The sequence below is a fragment of the Gorilla gorilla genome, chromosome 12 (genome assembly GCF_029281585.2).
Source record: "Gorilla gorilla gorilla isolate KB3781 chromosome 12, NHGRI_mGorGor1-v2.1_pri, whole genome shotgun sequence".
NCBI classification, from domain to species: Eukaryota; Metazoa; Chordata; class Mammalia; order Primates; family Hominidae; genus Gorilla; species Gorilla gorilla.
The window spans coordinates 99,390,551-99,403,032 of record NC_073236.2 but is presented as its reverse complement, the minus strand read 5'-3'; the positions used below and the strand labels follow the sequence as shown (position 1 = coordinate 99,403,032).

The 12,482-nt window shown below is 38.1% G+C and overlaps 1 protein-coding gene and 1 pseudogene across 22 annotated transcripts in view; both read right to left on the bottom strand.

Annotated features, from left to right (window-relative positions):
* The window catches only part of SLC8A1 (solute carrier family 8 member A1), a 414,612-nt gene that overhangs the window by 273,251 nt on the left and 128,879 nt on the right, over positions 1-12,482 (bottom strand). The gene's annotated exons all lie outside the window — the stretch shown is intronic.
* The window catches only part of LOC134756798 (peptidyl-prolyl cis-trans isomerase NIMA-interacting 4-like), a 73,938-nt pseudogene extending 61,456 nt beyond the window's left edge, over positions 1-12,482 (bottom strand).

Below are 12,482 nucleotides of genomic sequence, written 5' to 3'. Positions count from 1 at the left end.
CTTTTCTCTTTTCCCCTTCATCTTGCCTCAGACTTGTGTGTTGGCCTCACTTTCCTAGTGTTGTTTTAAAGTGACTTTGCTTTTTCTCATGTAATTGACAGGCTAAACTATCCTTGCATCTAACAAAACATCCTGGAAAAAATTGCATTTCTTAGATATCTTATTCTTATCAGAATGACTTGAGCTTTCTGCCAAAACTATATTTAACTTGAATAATGAATTATAAAATATGTTAAATTGACAAATGACACTAATTCAATAAATATATTACAAAAAAGCAAAGAAAGCCTCTACTGTATTCTTGAGTCAGTATCTCATGAAACTAATACCAACTCCAGTATTTTACAATTTATAAAGCACTTTCATACCTGTATTCTTACTTATCAGCATTACTAATACTGTATTACTATTATCATTTCCATTTTACAAATAAAGAAATTGAAGCTTTATTGAAGTAACTGGAGACACTGAGAAAGTAAACCCCAAAGCTCATGATGCCAAGGTCAGTGCATTTTATTTAGCATGACTTAGTACACTAGTTGCTATTTGAAGGTACCCCTAGACATTCATTTCTATAAAGACCACCTACATTTCATTTTCTGACTTGGGGTACCTAAGAGGCTGTCTCTCTTACTTTCAGAAAGGTTTTGCTACATGGGGACAAAAACTAGAAGGGATCTTTTCTAGCAAAATAATGCCTAAGGTTCCAGGATTTCTTAGTATGATATTGGTGGTCCCTGGCCCAGCCCCTGGAATGATCCCTGTGTGCATTCATTTCAGGTGTTCACAGGAAAGTCTAGATTTAGTACAGGCTCACATTTTCCTTTCATTGTAGGGGTTAAGATTTTGATAAAGTAGAAGCAAATTGCTCAAGTTAAATCCCTTCATTGTTGCCTTTCAAATATACACTACAGCTTCAGAAATAGGGTGGACTTTAGGTAAGAAGGGGGAGAAAATGGTGTTAGGCAGAGGCCAGGGGCAGTCCTGTTGACTCTCATGGATCTGACAGGGAAAATCAGTAGTTTCTCATTGTGAACATAGGCTTTGATGTCTAGCAAAGCTTGACTACAATGTTACCAAGGCTCAGGGTCCTCACTCTTAAAACACAGAAGATGTTAGTATCTTCTACCTCTTAGGGTTTTTGTGAGGACTGAATAGGCTAATGAAGGTAAAGCACAATACATAGTCAACTTGCACATAGTGAATGCTCAATAAATCCTAGCTCTTGCTATTATGAGATTTTATCTGATTTTGGAGATAGAACAGAGACACATATGTTTAAAGAGGAAACAAGAGAGAACAAAGGTTTAAACTGTCTTTGAGATGGGATGTGCAAAATTGTCTCCCAGCAGAAAGAGTTGATCATATCCTCTGGAAACCCGATCTCTGGCAGGCAGATTCTGAGGCTGTGACATCACTGATTCTTGTTGCTGTGGCAGCAGCCCTGCAGCCAGACAACACGGTTTTACAACAGAACCAGGTCCCCAGTTGGTCTCCTGGGCCAGACACTGAGACAAAAAACCAGGACTATATTCGTACATGGAACTGGGATGTAACATCCTACCCATGACTTAATTTATAAGCATTGTTTATTCTCTTTGGAGCAAATGAAATGCTTTTCCAAGGGACAGCTGCAAAGGCCAAGTAATTTGAAAAGAAGAAAATTATGATAAACCCCTCTTAATGCAGGAAAGATTAGATAGCTTGCTACCAGAAATCAAGAAATATTTATAATAATCACATTCAACCCTAGACTTTCCTCTAAGAATCTAAACAGAAAACTTTAATCCTCCAGAATGTAAACTGATGCCATGGCTATATATGGTCACAGAAATCCTAAGGGGAAGAAAAAGAAAAGAAGAGGGGGAGAAAAAATAAACACCCAGTTGCTGTGTCTCTTAAATTGGTGTATGTGTGTTCTACCACAGAGATCTGTTAACCTTGGCAAAATTTACAAGAAACATTAATCAACTTTACACAAGTACACGTGACACTTTCCTTTTTAAGTGGAAGCCACAAACTCCTCTCCCTTTAGGAAATCTCACTGTCATGCTGAGGATTTTTCTTCATAGATAATACTACCATGGCAAACATCAAAAACAACTGGATTCCATATTCTGTGGGCTTGACCGCCCCATGAAGGCAAGCAATATTAACATTTCTTGTGGTTGACTTCTTTCTTTTTTCTCCTTTCTCTACTTCTTTTGGCCTTTAGGCTAGAAAGACTGTTTCTTGAAAGTATTCAACTATTCTTGGAAATTGCAACATTTTCCTGCATTCTTTCCATGTTGAAGACACTTCCAGACTAAGTTTGGGTTCTAGGGAATCTTGCAGAAGATACTTCCTCCCCTGTAGTTAATAAGCCATCGCTTATACCATGGTATTTTGTTGTTTGACTCATGTCTCCAGTGTAACAGTGGAAAGTCATTATCTCTGGCTTTGGTCTTAACATAGGGAGGGATAGCAAATTGCCTCACTCTACTAGTGAATGAATAGAAGAGAAATCCTTGATGGTTTATCAAGAGAGGTATTATGGGAATACAAAGGAAAAAAATAAATTCTTACAAAATACCAACAGCAGCCTTGCAATCCCCGTCAAAATGTACCCAACCAACTTAAAGGGAAAAAAAAATTCAAACTATGTCCCTAGCCAAAAATTGAAGAAAGAAGTCCAGAAATGTTAAAATGTTTATAATCATCAAAATTAGTATTTTTTGCCTTGAAGGATGTCTCTTTAAAAGGCTATTCTTACCAGGTTTTGTGTTGTTGTAATATTAAAAGTGGCTTACAAAAGAGTGAATGTCAATTGCAAAATTAAATTTATCTCTGGGTATGTGATTCTATCTCTTTACTAATATACAAAACTGTCTTGAATGATTTACACCTACTTTCCACCCACAGGTCCTCTGCCAGGGTCAATCTCAGCAGAAGCATGACTCTTCAAAAATAGATCATCACAGTTGTGATTAAATCTCCCATGTTCAAAATTTACAGCCTATAATTCAATGCCGATGTGAATAATGACTTAAATAAAAAGTTATAGTCACCCTCTTTCCCCTTCCCCCTAAAATGACCACAAGACTAATTTACAGTTGTGGGAGGTGGGGACTAAGGTCTCTTGAGTATCTATTTTAAGCTAGGCATTTTTCAAGTTTTTTTACTTACATAACCCTATTTAGCCTGCCGAACAATCCAGTGGAATAGTACTAATTTATCTAATTTACACATAAGGAAATGAAGGCTGAGAGAACTTGAGTAACTTAGCCAAATAGCACAGTTGGATCTGAGGCTCAGAATTCCCACTTTTTCCTTCCTACAAACAAACAGTAGATAAACAAAATATTCATGTAAGGCTTAATGGCAGGTGGCATGAGAGTACTGAATTTCACTGTATGCATCTGCACCCTCCATTCCCCCATCTTTTGCCATTTGTGCTCCATATTCCCTGACAGTGCACCAAAAACAATAGGTTTAGGTATTCTCTTTCAGATATCTTCCAAACAAGTGTGCATAAAATGGACTAGAAGGCAACTTGATAGAGCAAATAAATTCACGTGCTCTTCTCAAGAAATCTGAGAAGAGGTATCAGATACACTCCTTGCCTGACCCAGTGTGAAACACAGGACGCAATGAGATAAAGTTTGGACTTTTCCACCCTCAGAGCACACACAAATCCACTGAGGATTAAAACCACACATCCAGGAAAAAATGTTAAGTTACAGAAAGAGCTCTTTAAAGCCAAAAGTCATACAGCTCATGAGAAGAGGGAAGTCACTTTGTGCTCAAGTGAACAGGAAAACTTTAAAGAAAAGACGGAATAAGGCCAGGCACAGTGGCTCATCTCTGTAATCACAGCACTTTGGAAGGCCAAGGCAGGTGGGTTCCTTGAGCCCAGGAGTTCCAGACCAGCCCGGGAAATATGGGGAGATCCTGTCTCTGTATTTATATATATATTTATATTAAAAACAAAAACAAAAACAAAATTTAAAAAAGAAAAGATGAAATGAATAAAAATGATTTATATATGGAAAGGACTTAAGGCTATTCAGGTGTGTGTGTGTATATATATGTATGTATTTGGAATTATATACTGTACATTTTGCATAGAGGTGACTTGATTACAGCAAGGGAAATTAACCTGCCCCTGAATAGGCCTGTAAAGGAAAGAACTAGGTAAAGAAACCATTTAGTAAGTTATTACCCAAATCCAGCTTTGTTGGTGATAAAGTGAACCAAGGTGATGGTGGCAGACAGAATAAGAACAATAACTTTCCCAGCCTGGCCTGACACACACTCAGGCCTGATATACACACAGGCTGTATCAGCCTGGCCTGATACAGCCTCTAGAAGATTATTCTAGAGGCTGATCCCACATGGTGATAATAAACCATTTCAACTGCTTTGTGAATGACCAAAGATGACATATGTTTAAGGACTTTTTTTAAGAATTGAGACACTGAAAATACAGACTAGCCATTTTTAAAAGTACTCGTCATTATCCACTAAAAAGGAGCCCCTTATATTTTCATCTTCCTTATTTACCAAAGCTAGCTTCATCAGTATAAACTAGAAAGGTAAATCCAGAGTAATAAATCTTCCATGGAGAGCTCTCTACCTCTGGCTGCTTGATAATGAATTTAATCAGTCGGGAGAACAGCCCTGTCATTATGGATTAATCACCAAAGACTCTGTTTTGGTAAGTTGATGCTGTGTTTGCAGCTGATGGTGGTCACAAGACACACTTGACATTTTTAAGAAATTTAGAGATTGAAGGAATGCTCAGTTAATTAACAACCACAAAACACAGCAAACAAAAAACAGAAACCCTAAGAACAGCATAAACACAGATATTAGTACCTTTGGTTTTGATGAATTCAAGACAGAACTGACTCAAAATATAGGTAATATTTATCTTCCTGTTGGTTTGTTTGGTTTATTTTCCAATCCAATTAGGGAATTTTAAGCCAGTGGATTCTGGAGCAGGGTGAATTTTCCTAACAAACTTACTTACAATATATCCAATTAGTAAAGTGCAGCTCATTTTAAAAAATAAGCATTTTAATTGGATAGTTTTATTAGAAGAATTTTATGTTTCCTTTTCAACATGGTATCAAATACCATAAAGTCCTCATTAAACTTTCATGTATATGACTCCAGGATCATTACCACAGATAGAATTAAGTAAAGTTGGCTAAGAGTGGTCTAGTCAATTATTCTCCCAAAAGATATTAAGGATTTCAGATGAGTTAAGACCCACTCCCGAAGAAACTGAAACAAGTTAATCACTTGACAACTATATCAAGTTATATGCTTAGGCTGGGAGTGGTGGCTCACACCTGTAATCCCAGCACTTTGGAAGGTCAAGGCGGGCAGAATGCTTGAGCTCGAAAGTTGAAGACCAGCCCAGGCAACAAAGGGAAACCCTGCCTCTATAAAAATACAAAAATTAGCTGGGCGCAGTGGTGCACACCTGTAGTTTCAGCTACTCAGAGGCTGACATGGGAGAATCGCTTGAGCTCAGGAGGCAGAGGCTACAGTGAGCTGAGACAGCACCACTACACTCCAGCTTGGGTGACAGAGCAAGACCCTGTCTCAAAAAAAAAAAATAAATAAATAAAAAGTTGTAATTTGTAGGTTGACTTTTTCAACAGTATATTTAGAATGTTGAATGAAGAGGTAGACTGTCAAACCTAAAATTTTCTTCCAGAATATATTTTTTTCCAACATCTTTGTCATTCCTCTTAAGTTTCACTGATTGCAATATAAGTTTGTGATTTAACTGTTAACCTATCAGTCTAGTATTTGTGGCCAACCTTAAGCATCTAACAATGTACAATTTACATTGTACCTCAACGGTTTCTGTCTCAGATAAGCTAAACTAAGCCAATTTTGCTTGTCAATATTTTGGTAAATAATCATGGTCACCTGGGATTAGAGATAGACAGTAGCTATGGTCTGTTCGCCTACAATTTCACTATCAAATGTTCTGTTCTATAAAAGCAAGTCTCAGACTAAATTCTGCTGAACCTTCCACATTTGTTTACAAACAGGCACAAAATAGACATTGTAAATCTGAGGAGGTCTCACTCTCTGTTGTCAGTCACTCTGATATTTACCTCATAAGCAATGTTCATGCATTTCAGTCAAGTTCAAAAATGGTGAAAAGAAAAGAAAGGAAAAGGGAAAGGGAAAAGGAAAAGGAAAGTTCAGGCTGTGGCAGATGCAACCAACAAACAACAGGACCAGGCAACCATACAGTCACTTAGCCAGTGGAGGCCCCAGTGAAATGGGAGACAAGGACCGATGATGCTTTGACTCTGTGTACTAACTGCCTCAAAAGTATTGAGCAGCTGGGCTAGCAGATTCTATATGTCCTTAATGCAGGAGGAGTAAGTAGGGCTTATAAAATCTCTCCTGTCAACTAAATAATCTGAATACTTGTAATTTCCAAAATGGAAACTTATTCCATATGTCTATTATAATTACCATGCCCTCTATTATGCAACAGGTAGAATTCTAAGATGACCCCCATGAACCATGACCATGTATATAATTCCCTTCTCTTGAGTGGGAACAATACATACAACTTGCTTCTTATGAATAGAATATGGCAAAGGCGAGGGGATGTCACTCCTAAGACTGGGCTATTTTGTATGGCAAAAGTGAAGAAAGCGTGCATATGTAATTAAGGTCCTTAATTATTTGACTTTAAGTTAATCAAGAGAGAGTTTATCCCGAGTGAGCCTAGCCTAATCAGGTAACCCATTAAGAAGAGGGTCCAGGGCTTCACTGAAAGAAGAAACTCAAAGAGATTCTCCAGTTGGCTTTGAATAAGCAAGCCACCATGAAGTCTATGGATTCGAGAAAGTGAATTTTGCCAAAAACCACATGAGTTTTGAAGAGCACCCCAAGCATCAGATAAGACCCCAGCCTTGGCCAATACCTTGAGTGCAGGCTTGTGAGACCCTGAGCAGGGAGCCCAGTTAAACAAACACTGCATGGTCTTCTAATCCATGGAAACTGAGATAACAAATGTATGTTGTTTTAAGCCACTATATTTCTGGTAATTTGCCATGTACCAACAAAAAGCTAATATAAAAATATTTGAAGTGCTTGAAGTCTCACTTCTGAATTGTGTGCTTCAGATGCTAACTCACAGCCCTAGAGCAGAGCTCAAAGTGAATCTACACACACATGCACCACCTGTTTTTTTTCTCAAGTAATTTAAAATAGATTTCCACCATAGATAATAAAAAACTCTGGTCCACATACCTGGTCTTAGTCTCTAGACACGACATCATCGAGTATGAGTGGGAGCTGGAAGCACTGCAGATATTGTTTAGTCTTCTCCTGCCTCTCCAATCAGGTCTACTTCTACTACCTTCTCCCTATTATAGATGACAAAGTAGAGCCCTACAAAGTTTCTGTGGCTTCCTCAAGGCCATTCAATTGCAGAATAAGACTGAAATCTTGTGTCCTATGGTCATCAATTCAAAATGTTTTTTATTTCACCCTGTTGTAACAAAGTCTTCTTATTGTCTTATAATTTCTACCACAAACTCCAACTTCATTTCACAGGTTTTAAAGAAAATTATCCTGTACTCCTTGTCATCCATTCATTCATTCATCAAATATTTATTAATAACCTGCTGTATGGAATATGTTGTTCTAGGAGCTGGTGATAAATCAGTGAACAGAACAGATAAAAATCTATGTCTTTATAGAGTTTAAATTCTGGTGAAAGAGAAATAAGCAATAAGCAAAACCACTGAAATGCCTAGTATATTTCATACTGATAAGTGCTCATGGGGAAACAGTATATGGAAGGATATGGGAGCTGCAATTTCCTAGATTTCAGGAAGATCTCTTGCAGAAAAGTGCCATCTGAGTAACAGCCTGAAGACAAGAAGGGAGTGAGTTAAGCAGGTATGTGGAAGAAAATTGTTCCAGGCAGAAGGGTGAAGAAATGCAAAGGTTATGTGTGAGTAGAAACCTTGGAGTACAAGACCTGGAAAAACTGAAGGAAGCCCAGATGGCTGAAGTAGAGTATGTGATGGGGAGAATCGGTCTGACAGGTAACAGGAGGCCAGGCTTTGTGGAGTTTTTACTCTCAATGAAGTGCAAAGCTAGTGGAGAGTTTTGAGCAGAGGAGTGTCTTGGAAAATCAGCATTATTTCTTGGGAGTTTTAAACTAGAACCAAGTCAGAGTGTTCATATAGCTGATAATAGTTTGTACCTTTCCTGTGGAAGAGAAAACTGCCCGTCATCTGCAGAGAAAGAGGAATGAGTCAGACACATGGAGAGAAGTAGAGGTCAGAAGCCAGAAAGAATTCAGCCAGGTATCACACACATGCTCCTGTTCCTGTTAAATTCCTATTTTGGCCCAGCGAACTCACTTCTCTCTTTAAAATGGCCTTGCCCCTCATTTTGCTGAGGTTGAGCTCAATGCCACCTCCTAGAGAGGTCTTCTTTGACCATATTCTAAAGTAGCAGTATCAAACACTCTATCTCCTTATCCTGCCTAACTTGTATTCATGCTAGGCATTTATCACCACTTTACAATGCACTATTTATTTGTTCACTGTTTTGTTCCCAGACTGGAATGTTCACTCCATGAGGGCAGGCTCTTTGTCCATCTTTGTCACTGTTTTACCGCCAGTTTCCAGAATAGCATCTGGCTCATAATAGATGCCATTTTAAAAATTTTTTAGTGAATAAATGCAAATACCTAAAATCCCCATGGTTATTTACTCCACTTGGAAAGCTTGTTAAAACATGAATTACCGGACCCTCTCTTGAGAATTTCTGATTCAGTTTTGAGGTGGTGCTTAATCATTTGAATCTCTAAGTTTCCAGGTCATGTCCTTGCTACTGATCCGTGGACCACACTTCGAAAACTACTGTTCTATACCTCGGTAGTTTCTGTTACAATTAAGAAGTTTTAGCTAATATAGATGACTTGAATTCTTTTTTCTTCAATTTTTCATATGATTTTTGTTTTCTTCCTTCAACCATAATAAGATGATACTTAAATTTTGTCTTAACCAGGAGATCTATAAATACAGGCTTATCCATCCCACTTATAAGCATGGCAAATGGTGCTTCTCAAAAGTGTCCCCCATGAACCCTCTGGTCACCTAACCCAAGTCGCCCCCTTGCCTGTCCTTAGCTTGACTATGTTGTGCAGCCATTTCACTGAATCTCATTCCAGACTAATGTTTCCACAGCCTTCATGATTTTGCCTTTTTTTTTCCCCCTGCAGAGAATGTGTCTGTTTACTGCATCACCATCACCTTTGGGACCCTGTGCCTTTATGTCAGCACTGGTGCTCTAAGAGGCTTCTTCTTTGCTCAATTTCCCAGAGCCACATTTTCCTTGGGGCAGCATCTTCAAGACTTGCCACTGAAGTCTCCTGAAGTCTTTTTAAAAATCTATTAAAGTTCTCAGGCTAAACTTAATGTAAAACATATACTCACAGTACAAACTTAATGGCTCACTCAAATATTTTGCCAATATGGAGCCATTAGGAAAGAGCTCTAGTAGGTCTCATACTGTTAGAGATGTGAAAATTAATAAAATACTTTAAGTCTTATTTATGTCACTTGATACCACATGTCAGCACATTTTCTGACATTATATCATAATGTCTACAATGAAAATCATGGAAAATTTTGGCTTACTACATTTAGCTTGATCAGTGCTTTGTAGTTTACAAAGCACTGTTTGTTGTTCTATCTCAATAGCAATGCCAAGAGGTAAACCGAACAAGTATCCTTGTACTCATTTTCCACATGACAAAGCTGAGGCTTGAAGAGGTCAAGGGCTTGCCCCCAGGCCATGCTGATAGACAGCAAGAGTCACACTCATATATATGCCAAGGATGCAAGGCCCTTGCCTTCACAGTCTATTTACAAAACAGCCTGGAAGAATAATAAATCAATCCTAAGAATTGCTATGAAATGCCTTTAGCATAGGCATTAATGTGCAATGGATGTACAGCCTATTCAATTTCTTCATGAATCTCTACAGTCTTCACAAGGAACTTTCACTAGAAAAAAAGACAAACTTATCTGTTTTATCTCATTTTTTTTTTTAACACCAAGGACTACGAGATAGATGCAAAATAATTTTTGATTTGTTGGTTGAGGATTGACTGAAATCATTACTAATTATTCGGCACAAGTGGGTTCCACCAGCTGCACTTGAAGAACACTTCATCATCCTAAAGCAAAATAAAGTAGCTTACGGCAAGTGATGAGTGCCTTAATTATGTTATTGCTACACTTACTGCGATTTCAAAGATTAAACTTAATAGAATTTCCTGAGCAATGATAGTCCACACTGGATCTGAGGGGGCTTTTCACAAAGGAAAAGGAGAAAATACTTACTAACCTGGCTACAGCTAGATCTGGCCTCCCTACTAAAATGAGGGTTACCAGGTGTCCTACTTCTTCAGGGAATGTGCTACTTTTCAACAAATCACCCTGCTTATGGGATCCAAAGTAGGGCAGTAAAAATGTCTCGCTTTCTGTGACATGCCAGATTCTTCTCCTCTCTCTGACTCACTGATTTTCCACACCTTTCAGTGTCCGAGTTTGAAGTTTTTCTTAGACTGAAGAAACTTAGGATTGGTCAATTCCCCAAACCTCTTCATTTCCTATAGCAGAATGTGATTAAAGAAAAATTTCCACCAACCAGGCAAGCCAAATTTTCTAGATTGTATATCCACATCAACAACCTCAGCTGGTTGCTCCAAACATCAAAATCGGGGGCTGGCTGCACTCGGCAATACCACCAGCCCTGCTTGAAATGGTTTACTGCATGATGAATGCTGAACTGTCACCTCTTCCAGGGAGCCTTTCCCAATCCACTACATGCTCCACCCACCCACCCACATGCTTGGCTGAAATTAACTTTTCCATTTCCCTGTCCTTCCACAACACTCCTTGTATACTTCTCTTAAAGTAAGTATAACAGGATTCCTAGTATCTTAGAGATTCCTGTGGGACAAACTTCACAACTCCTTTCTCTTCTCACATCTCTCCATGAGTTTATGAACCTTCAATTCATATTTCCAGAACAGATTTCTTTCTCTTCACTTGGTCAAAATTTTATTCATCTCACAGAATTCAGGTCAAATGTCTTTTACCTGGCCCCATTCTTCCCCTCTCCATAAAGTTAGTCAAAACTTCCTTCATGATCTCTGATAACTATGAAATGGACCCAGCTGTCCTATAGAACAGATGTTTATGGTTTCTTTTAAATAAACATAGAAGTTGACTCTCCCAGTCTTAAAACTTGAGAAAGTTACATTTGTCTTATCTGAGTTCCTTTTTCAGGAAACCAACCATTGGGCCTCCTAGATAGTATCAAGGAACTGAAACTTTCCAGATCACTATCTGGACACAGAGAAGCCACACCCCTCACCTATCATGACTGCCTAACTGACCACCTGCTTCCTGTTGACCAACTCCTCTTCCATACCCCTCCCTAATTCCTGTTCTCCTTATGTAGTTACATTTCTTCCCTGCTCTACAAACCCGATTTTAGTCAGTCAGGAGGATGGATTTGAGACTGATCTCCTATCTCCTCAGCTGCAGCACCCAATAAAGCTTTCTTCCCTGACAATAATCATTGTTTCAGTGATTGATTTCCTGTGCAGCAAGCAGTAGGACCTAACCAGAACCCCTGGCATTTCAGTAACACACATTTCTCTACTGTAGCACTAATATTGTAATTAGTTTAATTATTACTTTACATATCTTCTTCACTAGACTGTGAATTCATCCAAAGAGGCCAAGCTTAATGACCTGCCACAGAGTCTAGCATATTATAGCTCAGAGAGGCATGACAGTAGAAGTTCTCCTAACCAATCTCTACTTAATGATGACTTATTAATGAACTGAACATTCTCTGTAGCACAGTGAGTACTAGTAGGCTGTCTTCAGGTACATCCAGATGGTAGAACTGCACATTTGCCAAGGGTCAGTATTTTTATTCCGTAACCTGTTTACATCACTTTTGTTACCGTAATTTCCATAATTTGATTAAATATTATTCAAATCAATAAAATATGAGTGTTTTAAAATAGTTATCCCTATAAGAAACAAGCAGAATGCCTTGTAAGTACTAATAAACACGCAGTAAAGACTAGCATTATTTTCTTTTGACTGCCTGATTTGATGTAAAGAAGACAATTATAAAAGACTGGGCAAAATATGTATGAACTCTGCAATTAGATTGCCTTGCAACCATCTGAACTAAAATTGAAAATCGTATATTATAGGTATGGTTTGAGCAAATAAGAAAATACAAATTTACAACTGGTGGACCTTTGCTTAAAGAAAAGCTTTAATTGTTCTACTAAAATAGAAGTGAATAAATGTACATTTATATGTTTTAGTTAAAATAGAATGTCTATTTTTAAATTATTTAAAATTCCTACTTTGACATTTTGATTAACTACCAGGAATATAAGAGGG